At 40.3% G+C, this 20,686-nt stretch overlaps 1 protein-coding gene and 1 long non-coding RNA gene across 5 annotated transcripts in view; one reads left to right on the top strand and one right to left on the bottom strand.

Moving 5' to 3' along the window:
* Positions 1 to 20,686, top strand: part of LOC100643966 (leucine-rich repeat-containing protein 4C) — a 284,514-nt gene that overhangs the window by 10,526 nt on the left and 253,302 nt on the right. The window lies entirely within an intron of this gene.
* LOC125387162 lies at positions 14,334 to 19,491 on the bottom strand. The gene is made up of 3 exons (XR_007227710.1): positions 18,426 to 19,491; positions 18,092 to 18,236; positions 14,334 to 17,996 (listed from the first exon to the last, which is right to left on the bottom strand). It is a non-coding gene; the product is annotated as an uncharacterized LOC125387162 (long non-coding RNA).

The following is a 20,686-nucleotide window of genomic DNA, read 5'->3' as shown; positions in this document are numbered from 1 at the left end:
GCACGACTCCCTGGAGGCAGCAGCCCTCGTGTCCAGCGGCTCCCTTTTCGTTTGTTCGCCCGTTCGTTCGTTCGTTCGTTCGTTTCGTTTCGTTTCGTTTCGTTTCATTCGCCTACTGTTGTAGCACCAACGTCTGCCCGGGATACCAAGTTTCTCGTTCGACCAACGATAAAAACGTTTCATATATATTTCCGGTGTTTACGAGGTGGCCGGCGATGTTTCGAGTAATTTCATGTGTTGTTTCTGCACGATATCGGGTGGTACGTGAGGAACATGTTTGAGCAGAGTTATTAACGCTTTCGCGGTTACAGCCGCGGTTGCAGCCACCGTTTTTTGAGCTATGGAGAAACCTCTGACGTCGCGCCGTTAAAAGAATATCCTGGTTATGGCATTTTTAAATCGAACTGGTCGTTCTTGTACGCGAAACGAAGTAAGTTCTAGAAATTGTCTTTTTCAATTATCCAGTTTCAATGGTAATACGTTAGCTAATTAATCACACGGAACGGAATAATTATTATAGAGAGGGAAATAATATTTCCAATATTTAATATTAATGTGAATTCTACGTTATTTCGTTGAAACCATTTTCGAAGATCATATCGAATTAAAAAAATGTTATTATTTTCGCTAAGGAAATACGCTCGAATAACGGAATATACGAATATACGCTGATCGAACGCGATCTTTGTTTCTTCGTAACGGTTGGAGACTGTTCACGGTTTGATTAACCAGAATCGCGGCAAATGTAAGCCGATAAGATAATTGGAGCGTGTCTGTAATATCTCTGTTGTTTCAACACCTGTCTTCGGCATTGTAGTTGGCGGATGTATTTCCAGCCTATCGAAATTCAGCTGCATTCAACGCTAAAGTGCTATCTTCGCTATCGCGTTATAAATTAGTTAGTGGAACAATGGGCACGCGCTCCTAATGGTTTTATCGTTCTCCGACAGCTTTTTCGCTTTAACAACGTGATTCAATGGGTCGTTGTAACGCGAAATTAAATAGACGACGTCGACAGGTTTTACCGCAGCTTCCAGCCAGCTAAAGTTCCGAGTGATTCATGCCGTGGTACCGCGGATAATGTGACTCGAAACCGTCACGTCCGCGCATTCTTGCGCGTTGATACCCAGCCAGCCGAGTTATTTTCCATAAGGATGCGAATATTCTCCGCAGAAGTTTTTACTCTCCGTTCGGAGTTGAATTTAGTTAAAACTTCGAGACCGTTAGTCGAGTACTACCGGTGACCCGGACAACGAATAACTCGTACGTTTTCAACTCGACCGTTCAAAGAAAATTTTACCGTCGACTAATTTTGTTTAACGATCCCTCGCGAGCCTGAATCCTAACTATAATACCGGTCATTCCTCCGCCTTTGCCTTTTCGAACCGATAAACTAAATTAAACCTATTTAATTAATTAAACTAGGAAAACTATCGAAAAAATATCGTAGGAATGGATCTTCGAGCTTGGAGCAGACGCAAACCGAGTGGGATATCCTATACGTTATATGTACACGTTAGAGAAGGACAAATCAATCCTCTCCAATCGGATCCAATTGAATGCCATTATCGGATGAAATTAAGGAAATTACTCGTTCACTTCGCGCAAGGAAGCACGTTAAAATCCATTTTAGAGGCGCTTGGCGAAACGAGCAAACGAAGAAGACGACAGCAAGAAGTTTTTGCGATTGCATATTTCATGCGCGTGGCGTTCGTCCGGACGTGACTCTCAATCGGTGTTTACGCAATTCCACAGCGAGAAATATCGGACGTGCTTCTCCCGCTGATCGATTCAAATCAAATGTTTAGTTTCAAAGTAGAAGTTGTTCCGGGATGGAATTTCTTTCTAGTCGTTTGATTAAAAAGTATCGGATTAAAAAGTTTTCCTTTCTCGCTCTATCGCGACCAGCGATCACTCGGTAGAGTAACGTACACAGTCGTTAATCCACCAATACGTATAAAGTTGCTGCGTGATCCGATGAAACCGATTCTCGGTTATCGTGTGATATTCGCTCGCGTTCGTATGCACCACGTATGTAACACATAACGCTTATATAGTAGGTCAGTACCTCGTGTTTTCTAGGAATGGTATTCGGCGCTACCGTGTCGCTAACCTCCACCGAAACTCTGCGAAATTAGACATTGGCATTGTTCCAGCGTAACGACTCCATCGCTCGACCATGGCGCGCAAGAAAATATTCGCGACATTACTCTTAACAAGCTCCAGATATCTCAACGACGATTTGATCGGTTTTTCCCTAGCGAAAGATCTTATTCGCGTTGTATGAGAAAATTACCTGACCCGAATTTCCTCCACTTACATTCACAAGATATATCCAATATCAAAATTAACCAATAATATGCTATGTCGAAGTAAAAGCATTTAACTTTCATATAACTCGATCTCTAGATACCTGTGTAGTGTCTTCCAGGGTTTTACAACAAAATGTAGTCAGAAATTTTCGCTAGAGCATCCAGATGTAATGACTTCAGCGCAATTTTCGACGAAGAAGCGTTTCTCCACGCTATGAGAGACATTCTTGAGAATTAATCGTGATGGAAACGAAATTTTATGGAGGTGCGAAAACGGAGTAGAGAATGCACAGGGCGATGGGCCAGCCATGCCTATCGCGGCGAGTTTCTCGCTGAGAAACGGGCGTCGCGACGCTTTTATATCTCATTTCCAACTGCAAAAAGGAAACGCGAGAAAGCCGGCAAAAGTACCAGCTAACATTGTTAGCGGTAGTTGTAGCTGCGCACGCCATGCCGGCAAGACTAATACCAGCTCGCATTGTATCGCATTTGCGTACTCTGTTACACCTTTACGAACTTTTTGCTTCAAGGTTTATGCACCCGCTGTGAAAAATATGTTTACGCTCTTCGATATTCCGTGTTTCATATTTATTTTTCTTAACGCAGACAAGCGAACGCGTTTCGCGTTCGTTGAAAATGAATTACGATAACGCTTATCAGGTATTTTAAACAATTCATTATCGGTTATTTGTTCCGTTCCACTCGAGTTGTCTATGTGGTAGCGAATTTTTATAGCTTGCTAGCATGCCACAGATCGTCGACGAATTGAAACTGCCGACTCTCTTCCAATTCCGCATCGTATTTCCTCATTTTCTCACCTCCGCGATCTTACGTCGCTTTGCTTAGTTTCTGCTCATTATCTACCGATTCTATCCTCCTCTTCTTTCTCCTTTCGCCTGTTTGCCTTTGTTCTCTTTTTGTTCGTCTCTCCCTCCCAGTTGGTATCTCTCTTTGCATTTTTAATTTTCCTTTCCGTCGCGTCACCGCTCCTTGGGTTCACCCGCTCTTCTTCCTTTGCTTTCAACTTTCTCTGACATTTCACCCCCTGCCTCGCCTTTTTTCTCCGTACCCGATGCTCTTTGTGGAAAAGCGACATTAATTACGACTGTCCGCTGCATCGCGCACCGCGCGTTCGTATATCCAAAAGTTGGTACTTTCTGTGCCAGCAATTAACGACACGTATGCATGCAAAACCGGGGGCAGGGGAGGCGGACGCAAAGGAACGTAAAGGGTGCGAACGTTGGAGGAAGGTACGAGGCGACGACTGCAGGTTGCCGCAGGTTGCCGCGCTCAACCCTTATGCTTTTTTTCGAAATACGATGCTTGCGCTCGTTTACGTTTTCCTTTTCCACCGTTCGCTTCGTTGCACCGTAATAATTTGACGATGCGAAACAAAACGGCGGCTGGCTGCCTCTTTGAGTGCTTCTTTGTTCGCAAGGAAGGACAATGAAACGAGACTGCCTTAGTCGTTGTCTACGAGCGTCCTCGTGACACTGGTTGAATCAAACTTTATAAGCATCCCTTTTAAATTAACGAAATATTTACTAGCCACGGGATCTCTCAGCGACTTTTAAATATTGCACACGCTTCGTCGGATTACCTAATAATAGAAGACCACGCATAGCAGAGTTTTGCTCTTTATTATGCGAGGATATCGCGATGTGGGAACACGTGTCGGCGAGCTCTTTTGAAATCAGTCGTGTCTGACGTTCATAAGGGTAGCAAGCGCGAAAAAACGAGAAGTACGGCGTAGTTGTTCCCTATCCCCTGTTCCCCACCCTCCGAAATGCACTTTCCTCCTATTACTCGGTCTCGTTCTTTTTTTTTTCCACCACTGCATTACCGTAATTTGCTCGTACTGACATGAGATATAAACCGTCGTCACAGTCGTCGCGCCGTCATCTCTTTGACTATACCCGTCGAACGGAACACAGAAAACGTGAGATCTCGAAGCGACGAAAGGCGGAATTCTTCTAGTGCGTTCCGAGGGAACCGTACGACAGCCACGGACGCGAATTCTTGAGCATCTATGAGTGAAAATTGCACGTTCAACTGCGTACACGACTAAACTCGCTGGGAACTAAAGCGTCGTTACGGACTTCGTTTCCTGGTACTCGCAATAAAAACCAACATGCTAGTTCTTTCTTCTTTCGCTATTAGGATTCTTCGCAACAGTTGCTGGAATCTTCGCGTACGAGCGAATCTACGTTTACGAACGAACGGTATGTATATAGGAATTATGTATTCAATGCGAAATTTGAAAATATATCTATCTGTAGAGAAAATGATTCGATTTAGGTCGATGATTTTACGATTTTGAATATTTTATAATTCAAGTTTGTTTAAGATTTATTTGCAGAGCGTAATTATGAAAATGTTTGCATCTCAGTAAAGACGAACAGTCCATTAGAAACTTAATAAATTAAAAAGCGTGTAGATAAGTAGGTTCATATTGTATGTACGCTTCATAAAATATCTGAAAAGCGTAAGCAGAAAAATACGCTTCGCTGTAAAATTTTGATCGAAATATTAATTATACAATTTTATTTTACGATGGATTAGCGGTATAGAACGGACGTTAAAATAATAATGCCTGTGTATATTTGTAGTGTAAGTAAATGTAAATTAGCGACGATTCGTTGTGCAAAATCTATATATCATACGTAATCTCCGATGACACGAAAGATACTGAAATAGCGGTGAATAGATTTTGGACCTTAATCCAATTTCACATACAGGTTAAAGCCTTGTTTGCTTGTTCAGGGAGTGGCTGATTTGCAGAACAATACTCGCGGGAAACAAAGTTCTTACGCATCGTGTTGAAAGAAAACAGAAAGTTATTAGGCTATATAAATATTCATGAGTTACGTAAGAATAGGAATCTCCGCTGGGAGAAGCAGGAGGTGAGCGGTAGTTAGAAACATTCTGGCATTAAAAGCTGGAATTAGTTAGTCGCGGAGACCGCGTAGCTGGAAAGTAACACAGCGAAGTAAATAGTTCATGCGCTCTGTAAAATCGCGTAAGAACAAACATCAGCAATGCTCTAAAGACTGCAGTAAATCACCGAATAGCTCAAAAGACTAGCTTCCCTTGGCTGCTTTCTCCGCATGAATATAAATTACTTTGCAGACACAGATTACAGTTAGAATAATATGTTTGCGTATTTTCGGTGACAACGTGAAATGATACTCTCGCTTGAAATATAACATCCGAGTGAATAAACTTTTCTTGTATTAGCTATGAAAGTTACCAAGTTCTTTTGCGTTTGCTGGAAATGGCTATTTAGAATGCCGTGAAAAAGATCGAGTAACTGTTTTGAATCACGAGTAATTGTAAATCATGATAGAAGTTTCAAAGTAAGGTAACGCACGATACGAATGTTCAATGACGTGAAAATAGAGATATTTCACGTAGAGCAGATATCGCGCGAGATGATATAAAATGATAATATTGGAAAAATCGAATAACGATAGCACGCAGCGCGAAGTTATTTGATTCAAGGCGCGGTAGAAGCGCGATTTATTTTCATCATTTATGTTATTTAGATTTTCCATTGTTTCGTTAAAACTAACCAGTCCCCCCGTCTACTTTTATCTCGGTGGAGGACGATAAATCGGAATTACAGAGAAATTAATGGAAATTGCAGTTTAAGAGATTGATCGCGTGTCACATTAATTTTCCTGTCAGTGTAATGCATATTAATGTTTTTTATGAGTGAAAGTTACGTAATACCGCGCGACGCGATGATAATACCGGCAAGCGACCGATGAAAAAGAAACAACTTCCACGTAGAGTATGTATCGGTTTCTTCTTAGCGTATTCTGCTGCGTTTCTCGGCACAGTGCACTCGAGTAATTTGCGAGGTAGCGCGAAATCAATAAGAACAGGAAACTCGAAGAGACGAAGACTTACTAGTTGTTTTCAATTGCGCCAGCAACTTCCATTCGTAAATACGCTTACCTCTTTTCTCTTCCTCTCTTTTTCTTACCCGATACATTGTCCTTCCAGATTTTATGTTCAATCGCAAAACGTTCGCGTTCTCAGGTAAAATCTTCTGCTTTTCATCGTTAACACGCGTGAACGTTATTTTATATTCATTCGTGTGATACTGCCGTGAACACATTTATCTTTCGAAGAAATTCCTTTTCCAATTATTAGCTTTATGTCGTGTTGGTTACATATTGTACATACCGATATGGAAGCGATAAATTAATTTTTACTTTCGCAAGTTTGAATAAACTTCCCATTTTAACTTCGTATTATTACAATGAATTAAATGTATGATTAAACATACCCCATGTACTTTCGTATCTTCACAGTTACGCTTCGTTTGAAGTTCTTGAAATATTGAACGACTTGGACTTTTCCACAATTTTTAATCTGTGTTAGCGGTTAGTTGTTATATTATTTATATATTTCATATATGTATTTTTACACGTGCCGTTACTAGCTACATTCTCTTTATTTCGTCCAGCGCGTGTTCCACATTTTTGAATGGAATCAAAACGCGTTAAAAATCGATATTCTTTTCAATATTTACTCTTTAACCGTTTGTACTAGATATCGTAGAAATCCAATTTGTTTTGTCCTATCAAATATATCGCTTGTTCAAATCATTAGATATTAACCGCACGATCGGAATTCACTCTGTTTGAGTATTTTTTTCCATTCGGATAATTTTTCAGCCAATAATAATCGATGATTTTTATTTCAACGATTCAACGTGACGAATACCAGTGAACAAAGGAAGATAAAAGGAAGAAAATATTTATTTAGAATACAACCCAAGAATTCGTCAAATTCACGACCCGATTTTTCGAATCTTTCTCTCGTTGTTTTATCCTCTAGCGAATCGAAGCTTGCCGGTAGTCTCGTTTACTCGTCGATCAACGAGACACGTCGAAACTTTTAACCGGCGTCGGTTCGCTGGGAATAACATTAATTACTCGGTAGACAAAACTCTGCGACGCGACGCGATGCGATGCACGTTGTGTGTCGTCGGGCCGAATAGTTTGTACGCTTTCTATTTCAGCAATTAACATTTGTGCTGGATTGTGTCGGCGAACGTAGAGAGGCGCGTGTAATGCTCGTGAGGGTGAAAACGGGAGCGGTTGCCGCGGTGGTGGTCGACGCATACCTTTCCTCCTCCGAAACACGCTTTTTATCCTCGTTACTTTTTCTTTTCACGTCCCTAGCGTCTCCGATCCCCGTCCAAACCTCACTCCCTCCATCACCCCTTTAGCGTCAGTAATTTACCCGTAGCACGAAATAAACCACCGTTACCTTGACTACTCCCTTGCCGGATATTTCCGTGAGTTTCCACGGTTGCGTTTTTATCGTATTGTATCGTGCCGTGCCATCGCGACGACGACGGCCACGGCGACGGCCACGACTACTACCACGGATGACGACAACAGCAACCAAGAGGATCGTTTGTTTGTTTTCGTTTCCTTCCATCGCGACGCACCACCTTTTTGGTGCTTAGTCGGAGCGAAGGTGTGCGTTTTATTCTACTACCGATCTCTACCAGTTTTTACTCTTCTATCCGCCAGGAGTTGCAGATAAATTGTACACCGCTGTTGAAACTCGCTATTTTCTTTCGCCGGATAGTTGCGCGACTTTGTCGCTGATAATAAACAGACTTCTCGGGAACAATTAAACGACACAGCTGAATACGCGTCCACTTAGATGTACGCGAAAGTGCTGAACGAAGGAAGATAGCTTTCTCATTGATGCGTGTCGTATAACGTTTGATGCTTCTTGCCAATTAGACACTGATTGTTACGTCTGTTACGACGAGGAATTCTTACGACTGGTTAAGAAAGATAGAGGCCGTGTCTGTCTGCTGGAGATTTATAGGTATTGTTTATAGAAACGGAATGTTTCTCGGAGAATATTGCACGGAATTCTTGTACCGTTTTATTAGGAGGAAAGCATCGAAAGAAACAGTATCGATGCTTTGGTAGAATGAAAGCTGAAATATAAAATATCTCGTTGCTCAAAGCAATTGTAATTTTTATTCAATTTATTAACAAATTTATCTTGTATTTATTTGTATGTTTTTAAAGTTTTGTGAATTTCGTCGTAAGGTGTTAAGATATCAGGGTATCGAATAAATATGTTTCTTTAGCATTAAGCGATTTATCACTTGTTAATAGCTGGATACGTGAATCAGGGCGTTATAATATTGTTTTATCACGACTAGAAGGGCGTGATTAGTATACTATGCCTCTAGAGTTTAATTACCACTTGATACATACATGGAAGTATGCAAATGGTTTTATATTTCTTTCGCGATAAATTACTTCTACGAACAAGATAACAAAAGTACAGGATAAGTAGCAAGCTATTCACGGTAAGAAAAATGGTAATGATTTCAAATTTATGTGCAATAAAATATTTTAAGGATATAATTCGTTGGCTAGTGGAATATCACGTGTAAAATGAAAAGCTATGCACGCTTGTGTTACGTTATAAAATTTCACGTACATTCTGGCAAGGACAATTACTATTTGAAGCAAGTGTCGCAATTAGATCGCTCGGTTCTTAAAATGCAATTACAGTGTTGCTGGAAATTCACGCACTTCACCGAGGAGCAGCCACAATTTAAATCATCGGGTCAGGCTCAAACGTTTGCTTTTCTCTTGTGACATTAGCTGCGGTCGGGGTGTATTCGCGCGTTATTGCGGGCAAATGACACGTGAAATTGAAATTGGCCTAGAACTCTGATTATGCGAACTTGTTTGCATATGAAGCATTAATTCTCTGTAGCACGCGACCGTTGTGCAATCTGGAAATTAATTTTATTCCGTGAATCTGTAAACATCGTTCCGATATGGCACGCTTGATTTCAAGTGCATCACGAATGACGAATTGTTGTACGTTGCACGCGATAGAAGCTTCGTTACGACGACCAACACTGCATAACTTATGTACGGAGATTAATGCGCAGATTGATGCGGAGATCGGAAAAAGGTACAGCGGAACGGTACAGGGGAAAAGGTGGTACTGCTCTTTATAGTCTCTATCGCTCGTCGTCACGCGTTCATCGCCACGTTGTTTTTGGTTTAGATATGTAAATGAGGTATGTGTCGGAAACAACCGATTCCAGAGAACTTCTTTCATATATGTATGCTAGGATCTGTCAAGTATGCCATGAGAGAACGTGAACCTCGTTGATTAGCAGCACTGATCTTCACCACTATCTAATGGTATTGAACCGCGGCGAGCGTTTGAAATATGCAGGAGAAATTTAACGGAGAAACCATAATATACATAGATGCAACTCTTAATAGTTACGAACGAAGTAAATTAATTTAAATTTAATTTTAATTTAATAAATTCATGTTTTATTTTATTATATCTTATTATGAATTTAAACTAATTTTGTTAATTTTAAAATATGAATATTAATTTTAAGGTACCTTACAGAAAATCGGAATTCTTTAATGAAAACTGATGTTTTAAATTCCTCCTATCCTGAAGAAAGATTAATGTACTAGTAACAGTACATACACTCACTACCTCGAGTACGTGTATTTCACAATGATACTAATTAAATTCTTGGGTTAGCTTCCAAAAATAAACGAATAAATATTTGTTCACTTGTGTCAAGTAAATTTTTGGCATTCGACAGAGTACTGGATCAAATGATGGAAAAATAAATTCAGCAGCGACTGAAGTGCGGCTGAACGCGTTTCCTCGTTAAGCGGAGCACGGAATCACGCGACAAGATGCTCCCTATTGTCGTATCCGGCCGCACTTGCTGAGTGAAATGCGCTTCATTCCTAATTCATTAGCGGCAGAATCTCGCTTCGTAACATTTACACGTTTCCGCAGGACAGCCAAATGCAAAGTTTGGGGATGCAACCGTATTTTCATCAGGCCTGGAAGTAGTAGCAGCTGCCTGCTCGCCAGGTTGGCTGCTTTTCCACGGTCACGAAGACGACTACGACGACAACGACGATGGCGACGAGGCGCGACGTCGAGTTTCTCATTTGCACGATACACAAATACGGGCGCGTCCAAATGCGTAATTCCAACTAGAGAGACTAGCCTTCAAGCTTTACTTTTGCTAGTTTCATCCCGGTGGCATTAGAGAAAACTGTCGCGGCTGAAGAAAATATCAGTCGACTGCGAAACGCGAATCAAATTTGCGTGCACTCGTGCGTTGATCGTTTTCATTTCGTTTTCATTTCACTGATGGGAATGGTTCATTCGATAGCGTTTATCGAATGCTATCGAATGCTTTACAAGCGAAGCGTTGCGTGGAGGTCACTGGTTTTCATCGGTATTTACTGGTATTAATCACAGTTAACAGATCTTTCGGTGGTTACATTTATGTAACAGATACACGCAATAGTTCGTAAATGTTTCGACCATTCGATTTTTCACGAGTAATAAATTTCAATGGAAAATAAATGATTTCGGTGATTAAGGGATTTTTGATTCGGCGGTACATTCGATTATGCCAGCAGAAGTTCCTCATTTGAAAAGAAAATATTTGTCGTTTATAAGTCATAAATAAAATTTCCTATAAGTTGCTATCATCTCAAATAAAATACGCTTTAATAAAACGTTATAATTATGAACAAAAATATCAATGCGATTATCTATCTCTTAAAGAATATCTTTAAACGCTCCAATCATATTTATAAATACGTTACAAGCGAACATTATTTCTGCATAAGTCAGATTTATATTTTTTAATCGGCACAGAAGTTAATTAGCGGTGCAACAAAGATTTAACTATCCCTTTATTTATCATTAACACACGATCATGGTGATAAGATTTTGTGTTTCGTGCTCATAAATACGATTAAGGGAACTAAATCGGAGCTAATTCAGACAAATCCCTGATGCTCATGATCAGCTTATTGCCTCTCGAATCACGCGGCTTTCGTGTAGGGGTAAGCGGACAAATGTACAGAATGATATATCCCGGTGGACGTAGAGCTTGCGTCTGATCAAAGGCCGGAAGGTCGACAGCGGTACTTTGTTTGTTCGATTTAACGATGCGCCGTTAATTAATTCAGTCTCTTCGATGCTAACAAGTACGATTTCGAGGAACTGGCGGATAGAAGAGACTCCGGCTGTGTATCGAATCATTCGGTAATGGTACAGTCGCGCCAAAGCTACGACAAAGATGAATCTACGAAATCGAAAACTGTCTGCGATAGAAATTCAAATTTCCGTAGTTGGATCGTGATGCCTCTCATGCTGATAATTTCGCGTTATGATCATTGTACCGATGTCAAATACAAGCCATAGTTCTCGGCGACTCGTCATTTTGTTTACAGTGTCTACCCTTAGCGATATCGGATTTTTTGCTATATCGTACACGTGTCTGTTAATCGAATTTCAATCGGAGAACACGCGCTGCACCAAAGCGTTACATCATTTCGCGAACACGCGTCGATAGCCTATTGGTTCAAGTGATTTGCGTACACAGATCGTCGTGGTAGGTTTACGCGATGTAGCAAAGGTGGATGTATATAGTTAACTTGTACGTACAGGAGGATGGAAGCGTGTATTAGGCGGGAAAAATCGGCCATACACCGGTGCAACGGCGATGGTAACTGTTTCGGTGATAACAGTTTGTATCCGCGTGACAAGAATTGGCGTTGGCTGAAACTACGTTGCCACACGGCTGGTGGATAGCTATGACACGAATCACTGGCACTTGAACGCGAATTGTTATCGTCCAAGTAGTTACCACGGTTGTTATCTAGGTAGCAACAAATCTTTTTCGTCGCGCTAGTCGTCGTCGACGTCGTTGTCGTTGTTGTTGTCGTTGTCGTTTTCGTCGTCGTGGATGCAGCAGAGTTGCGGCAAAGCGCTTTCAAGCGATACATATCTGGAAACGAGTTGGGTCTAGAGGTGTAGCAGGCAGGACGTGAGTCGAAAATCGTGTACGGCATAACTCGTCGTATTTACCGTAGAGATGCAGATATTCACGAGCAAACATACATCAGTCGCGCGTGCATGGGAATGTACAGACTTGTGTACGCGCAAATACATGCATGCTGGAACCGGTGGTGCACCGTGAAAATCGGCGTCCATGTCGATATATTCTTAGTATTGGCGAGTCGACTGTCTATCGGATTCCTCCTTCGCGAGTCCCGTGCGTTTGCTACGATAATTTGAATTAAGAGGAAAACAAGCCACTTTTATTTACCGTATTTTTAATCGCGCACGACGAAAGATGCGAGACGACGATATTCTGGTAAAATAGTGTTCGGCGACGTTTAGACAGCGAACTAAGCGAAGTTTCGAGATAAACGCGAAGGTAAAGTAGCGTTTCGTTTGTCGAGGATACTCGATCAAAATGTCTGAGAACGACCGTGTGTGTTGGTGTTACGTTTAAGGAAAAAATATGCTCAGAACGTACATGTGAATCGAAAATCATGCTATAAACTGCAATGGTTACCGCACTGATACACACCAACTTGCACGTGATTGTATTTAAGAACTTAGATATATAGAAAGCATACTGGTGGTTCTTTGAAGCACATTGAAAGTTTATCCTTACTTTCATCCCTACAGTTCATCCCTACACTCAGGTGTATTTTTCCTAACACGATCGTTCGTTTACCGCAAACACTCGTTTCTCGTATGTTTCATCGTGCTTCTTTCTTTAAGACGATGTGGAATATTCTCTTGTGAAAATTATCGTAAGACACGCACGCGCATTTTGTTTATCGTTTTCTCGGAAAATTCTATACCTACGAATATTTTATATTTACTCGAAGACCATTGTTGTTTAAATGTATCGAGTATTATTTGACCGGACTAACTTTGCGATTTCACCAACGACACAGTGTCTATTTATTCGACGATATAACGATATGAAGCAGAACGGTATTCGAGAGCATGCAATTTAGAGGGACACATAAGGTGCTTGAGAAACAAGTTACAAACTGCATCGCGTCGAGTTCTCGCAGTATTTGCCGTCGAGATGCAGATACCCGTATGCAAACATGTGGAACCTGTAAACAGAGACAAACACACATGCGCAAGACTTCGAATTACTGGGCTGGTGAGTAGCCCCCATGGTGTACTTTTCCTAACTTCGTTATCCCATTCCCGATTGCATCGGCATACACGCAACTTCTTACTGATTTACGTAATCCGTAGGTTTTTGATGTACACTCGTTTCTCTTGGTTGCTCGTTGCCAAAGTAGGAATAGTGGGATTTTTATTGATTCCCGTTTCGATTATATTCGTTTGGAAGTTGAATTTGGATATATCTGCTTACTACTTTGGATTACTTTATTATCAGAAATATATAGTTTTGCGATTTAAAAACTTGTACCATTTTTATAAATACCACATATATGTAACTTATTGGAAATGTAAATAGAAAAGAGAATTCTTTACTTTAGAATTCTTTACTTAGAAAGAGGAATCGAAATACTTTTATCATTATAGATACAAGACAAATGAGAAAAATAGAAGATTCACAGGTTTAGAGCGTTAATTAATAGAGTGACGTTCAACTTGTTACGTGTACAATTAGCGGGAAATTATATAAAGGTATCCAATAAAGAAATACGTGGAAAGTCGCGAGACAGATTCGGAAACCATGCTCGAAACAACGAAGTTTCTATTGTATTTATCATTGAGATACAAATACGCCTGTATAAACATGCATTGCCGTGTAGACGAAAACAGAAGCGCGCACAAGAATAGTCCTTGAGTCACGCCGGAAACCAAGCTTCAATGGTAAGGTGTACTTTTCCTAACTTCATTATACCACCCTCAAATCGGGACCTCTTCGCCCTTATTTGTGTGTTTTTGTGCCAGTATACGCGCTTCCTCTCTCCCTTGTAATCTTATTTTCTGTTTAACTTGCGAAAGTAAGAAATCCCGAGTTCAGTCGAAATACGATTATTATCTTTCCGCTTTTGGTCAATGGACGAACGAAAGAACGTAATATTCTTCTTTAATTTTCCTTTTCCTTTGCCAACAGTAGCCTGAATAATTATCTTATTATCTAAATTCCTTTAAATATAAATAATATTAAGTTTATTTATTATTTCAATAAACTTTTGTTTATAAATTTGAAATTTATACATGGTTGTTTAATTGTTTAAATAGTTTATTAAATTTCTTTGATATCCTTCTTTGATAACTTTGACCAGTAATTGCAATGTTTTGTATAATATCGATAAGTATAGTACAGACATATGTACAAGAGCGTGCGCCAGATGACGACGAATGAAAAAGATCGGGCTTACGTGCTATATAAATAGTACAACCCCTCTCGCCGAAGGCTTAAATATAGACTTAATCCATACCAATGACAAGCACGTACCAGGTCTTAAATATTATCCAACGTTAATTACCTATACCAAGAAAGTTTCGTCGTATCGATAACTCTCTCGCCATTTTATATCTAAACTCGGTAAAATTTCTTCTCTATTATCGCCATCTACGTCAATGTTAACAATGACTCGATCGAGTTAATGCCATACACGGCGATACCTGGTAAACGAAATTTAGTAACCCATTCATCCGATAATTAGCTATGTTCGCTGTATCGAGTGGATCGCGTGATACTTTTTGCGATGTGGCGCTTGCTTTCCCCCGTATTTACCCTCGAGATGCAGATACCCCTAGATGCTAACACTAGAGATGTAAACATGCACCATTGCGGAACACAGACGACGACTACACGCTTTGTATACAGCGTATACGCGCGCACCAGCGTGTTCTTTCGAGTCTTCGAATCACGCTTTTCAAGCAGGCTTCACGGTGTACTTTTCCTAACTTCATTATAGACCGTCGCGGGTACCGACGTGCTTGTTTGCGCATTCGTTACATCGGTTTGCGTGCACCTTTATCTACCCTCCTCTCGCGACTTTCGCTCTCTTTAGTCAGTATGCTAACGCCGTATTTCGGAGTTCGTTCCACGGTGCAAGTGAATGAGGGAAGGAACCGAGGGGTGGCGAAAAAAGAAAAAATTACGTTGTCGAATCGAAGCAGCCCACGGCCCTGCTGTTTCGTTATTGTGCACGCGATATACATAATACACGGGGATAATATTTGTCTGCGTCAACGAAACGATCCTTTTGAAGAATCCGTTGTTACGCCGATGTTTCCATACGCGCATTTTCTCCTTTCGTAGCCATCGAGTGTATTAATTTATGCGACGCCCATTGCGCACCAACTTTTCCACTCGTGTACACTATCGTACACGCGAACTCCGTTACTTTTATCGTGTTAGAATCTTATAGTTGGCGATATTTCGAATGCGATACCAACGTTTGAAGAACTAACCACGTTCAAGAATTTCGTACTCGTATGCTCGTTCAGTGATATAGTTTCGGCAAACATATAGCGGGGTCATAAAATAAGCCAGCAGTTAAATCGAACATGTTTAAGGAGAGATATAGAGACTCGGCCAGGATCGTGTGAGAAAATATTCAGTTCATTATCAACGCAATTTATACGATTTAGCGAAACAAAAGTTCAGACTCGCGTTACAATTTCCCTTTCTCGTTCTCTCCTTCTCTCTAATTTACTTGAATCGTTTTCCTTTATTTTCTACTGGATGGTGATAAAGAATTTTTTCAATCTTCGAAACACACGCTAACAAGCGTGGCTTTGTTGCATGTATTAACTTCATGGTGAATTAGTGGCTATTTAGATTATTCCAAATGGTAATTAAAATCCTCAAGCTTTCGTAAAGACGTTTAGTTTATCCGTTATCGCTATATTTTGAGTTGGACTATACGTTGTTTAAGAATCTGTCTCATAATTCTCATTGCGACGCAATGAGCGAGATTATTATTTGCTATGTTAACACGGGTGAGGTTTCACAGAAACACCGTTTCTTGGAAATTGGTCGGAGAACGGTGCTTACTGTTCCTGCTAATATCAATGTTAGAAAATGTAGCGTTGCAGCTCCAGGTTTTTCTAAGTATCGGCTCAAGGGCAGCGCGATGTATCTCTCGCTATAAATGATCGCGAATACCTTGCGTAACCTAAATACCTGATTGGTATTCAGTTAGCAACGTGTATTTTCCTCCTGTAACTCCGTTTGTTGTATCAAAACCGTTAACGTCAAGTTTTTAACATTGAACTAAAATGCTTGTTAACTGTATGTTTTCAGTAGTTTTATGGTTCAACTATGTTTCAATGTTTTAAAGATCAAATATGATTTCACAATGAATAAACGAACGAAACGAATTGTTGAAAATCATAGTTAATTAAATGCAGACGAATCCTATTCGAATTTCAAATTATTTCCACCAACGTTATCCGTTTCGTCGTATAGTGTGATTAAACCTTTATCATGCGTTGAACTAAACTTACGTAGAAGTGTATCGTTGCTGTCACAGGAAGTAATTACAATTATTCGCGTCTATCAAGCACGCGAAAACCGAGCTTGGGTAATGCAATTGGCATGCGAATCATTAGCGCGGTTAAAAGACGCCGCGATCGTTTCCGCGAAATGCAGACGCCAGATCCATCACTGTCTCTCGAGAAATCGATCAATTAAAAGCTTCTACGTGCACGCCTGCTAAATAAGGCCAGAGGGAGTCGTGACGCATCGCTAACTTGGACTCTTTCTTGCGAAACGCGTCGTTTGCGTTACGGTTCCCGGCTAACAAGCCTTCCAGTCCTTCGGCTCGAAGAACGAGGCACCAGTTCCGCGACAACTGCATGATATTCACGAGCGACGTGTTGCGTTCTCAACGAACGTGTTTGCATCTCGCCGTATTCTTGCGTAACGATCGTTTGAATCTTTCATAAGAGCAAATCGAGAAAGGTCACGATCGAATTAAAATGTATGCTCGGAGCGTCAAAGGTGCGACGCGACGACGCTTTCCTGTCTTTGATCGGCAAACTTTTACAAACTGTCGACGTGGCTTCTTTGACTTTAGTTTTCACCACATTATTAACGTTATGGTTTTATTCGGCAAAGTAACTGTGTACCAAAATCTTCAAATTATTTCAACAATTTTGTTTTTAGCGTAGTTGAACTCTGTTACCAAATATTTAATGTTAACGTTTAGTGCGCAATTATTCCGTGCGATAGAGCCGGCGCAGAAAATATCCCAATAAGCGTGCCGACATTGTTCGATAGCAGTCATTTGTGCCGATATGAATTTCATTTGATCGCTTTGTAGAAATTCTGTAAACGATAACTTTGCATACTGCCGCACAGGTTCGGCTGCTCACACGCGCGGTTCTATCGATAAAATTATAACGAATGTGACGCATGATCGCGTCCCGATAATTTATTTTAATTTCTCATCATCGAACCGAATTCGCCGAAAACTCCTGCGTACCGGTTTTTTAACGCTCATTGCGGATTCTCTCGCTTCGAAGATAAAAACTGATCGCAGTTATTCGTTGCGATAACGAATTGCTTCATCGCGTAGCTCGACGACGAATTAACGATTAATTGCTCCACGTTGGACTCTGATTACCCAGGCAGTGAGTACCGTTGCAGTTACTTGGCGCGAATATTACCGCGATAAGACGTTACGAAACGCCTTTTGCCGGGACACGAGAATTTTTATTCCCTCCATCCTGTTGAAATATATTCTTCGTCCAGGCGATATATTAAAGGCCCAATAGAATCTTAATTTCTCCGTCGTAAATTTCCACTGTGAACCAGCCTCGTTAACTTATCATTTTCGGGTTAAGTCTTGGGTCTTTTCGTTTCTCCGCCTAGATTCAAACGTTAATAACACTTTAACGGATTTCGGTTATACGTCTCGTAACCAAAGAACCTTTATCATGCTACTCCGTGTTTCTAATCTCACCTAAACTTCCAATCGTATCCGTTACTGTTACTTTCCACGATCCTAGTCCCGACCGTAATACGTTTTAATAAGTTTCCATTTTACACTATGATCCCTCGAGACGCAGACCCGATTTCCACAGTGTCAGAAGGGATCGATTAACAGCCTGACAAGCAATAACACGAGGATATTAATGAATATTCGAACTTAACTTTATGATCGGGGTTTAGCATGATGATTTCGTTAACATACAGAGAGAAACGTGTCTCGTATTAAAAGCACAACTAGTATTGCTATTAAATACATTTGAATATATATACCTAGTATAATACATTATACATATATGTATACTTACCTATTATATATTTAACAGAGCAAAGATTGCGTGCATCCCAGAGAATTCAATTATACGTATGTATACGCAGTTTGTAATCTAATGTAATTCGAGTCCATCGTAAGAATCATGGAATATGCAATTAAAATCCGTCTACTAATTTATGGGACTTATTATTTTTAAATTTTTAAATAGAACTTGATACGGATGAAGCATATTTCGTGTTAAAAAATTCCGAGTTGTAAAAAAAGAAGCAAACGATGTAATTCTCTCGTAGAAAATTGCTTGCGAGAACATCGATTGCTACCAATCGCTTTATTTCAGTTTTTTTTTTTATGTTTATTTGCGTGTTAAAAACAATTGCTTAATTTCAAGATATTGGAAACTTTAATTAACCGAGAGAACATTCGTTTAAAAGTGTAAAATATCACCATTTAAAATTCGTAAATTATAATTCAGTTACATCTATCGGTAATATAATTTTCTCCAATTATACGAAACCAAAATTCAGCATTCCGAAACCATATTGTTAATTAATTTTATTATAATGCAGCGTAATTATTAAATTTAACAATCCATATAGTCAAAATTAAATTTTTCGAGCGCGTTCCTTGCTTTAATTTTTGTTTGAAAAATTAAGTCACTTAATCATTTTCCACGGACATTTTTCATACACGTTTCACGTTTTACCTTCGTTCGCGAACGTACTGTATTTTCTATATGAACTTCACCGGTAGTTGATTTATCCACGGTGCATCCAAGAAGGATCTATAAAATATACTTATCAGGTCACTACCATACCAACATCCCCTAATATTTCTCCTTGAAACGCAGTTTCGTACAAAGAGCTAATCCTATCGGATCAACTCGTTTCACGCTCGAATCTGATGATCCAATTGCTCGGTGACTTTTCGACCGGCCCGCTAGAAATACCCCGCCGAAAAGGAACGGAGCCGCGGCACGAGTAATTAAACGAAGAGCGAGTCGAGCTTTAAGGACTTCGAAAACTCCCGTCGTAAATTACGCGTACCTACGCTTACATCGAGTGCTTCGAACGAACGACGACTAACGCAGACACCGACGCCGACGCTGATGCCGTTTCTCGGCCCCACCCTCTTTCGCGAACGTCCTGACGAAGAAAAACGAGCCGCAAATATTAAGCCGAGCGCTCGCTGCTGCCCGGCTTCTGTCTAATACTGGGCATTTCGAAGTTCCAGCGGTGAGAAAGGATTACACCGGATCCCAGGGTGAGAACAGATATTACGTCCATCCGCGAAAATCCCGTGTTCGAATATTGCACGGGAAATAAAGCGATCGTTGCGCGGTTAGATTGAAATGGCGGAGTTGTGCCATTGCGTCTGCCATCAGGACGCGTTATGACCGCGGCTAAGGATTTTCTTCTTTGTTTTTATTTCTGGTGGCAGTGTTTGTTTTCTTTTATTTATTCGATCGCTTGATTTAGGCGCGAACTATGAGTAGTTAGCGGTGTAAGATTTATTCGTTGGCTGCACAAATTTTGGGCCGTTTTGGCCGAGACTCAAATGGAAAATTTATATCCTATCGGTACAAATATTTCCTGATAATTACTCGTTTGTTCGCTTGTTCGATTCGTACAACTGTTAAAATGTCCGATGCCCGTTGCTGCGTGCCACGTGTTAATAAGCAACTGTATACGAGTAAACGAACGAGTTAGATATTTAAACGATGATATTTTAAAAACGTTTATTTCTACGAATTAATATAATTATATATTTCAATGTAATATTATTAATACGAATATAAAACAGAAAGTACGTGTTTCGTTCGTTAAAATAACATTGTGAAATAGGATAACAAATCGATATTATTTTAAATTACGTAAGTACGTTTTAATCGAACTATTGTAATAGCGGGTACGGTGTTATTTTATTGTTCCTGCAGCTGTTACACGATTCGACGCGATGCAGATTAATTTTTTAACAATATCTGTTCCTCTTATTTCATTTTGACTTCAAACTATAAAATTGTTTTGAAAACGAGAGTAGGACTGAAATATAGAAATTCGAGAATCACAGTACGATTTAATCATCACTCGATCATCGATCAGGTTAACCGAAATAAAAGTTCCACATATCTATCGGTTTACTTACTATACGTATGTGCACTTCCTCTTCGCTGTTCGTCAGTTTCAATGCCAGATCGCTATAGTCGATGCACGTTTGGTATAACCGTGTATTTTCGTACCAATATTTTCTCGACGTCTACAAGCCACTCGCAAAGACCGTCGTAAAGTCGCGCCCTTC

Source organism: Bombus terrestris, chromosome 2 (genome assembly GCF_910591885.1).
Source record: "Bombus terrestris chromosome 2, iyBomTerr1.2, whole genome shotgun sequence".
In the NCBI taxonomy this organism is placed as follows: domain Eukaryota; kingdom Metazoa; phylum Arthropoda; class Insecta; order Hymenoptera; family Apidae; genus Bombus; species Bombus terrestris.
The sequence above is the reverse complement of the archived record's forward strand: the minus strand, read 5'-3'. Positions and strand labels throughout refer to the sequence as shown.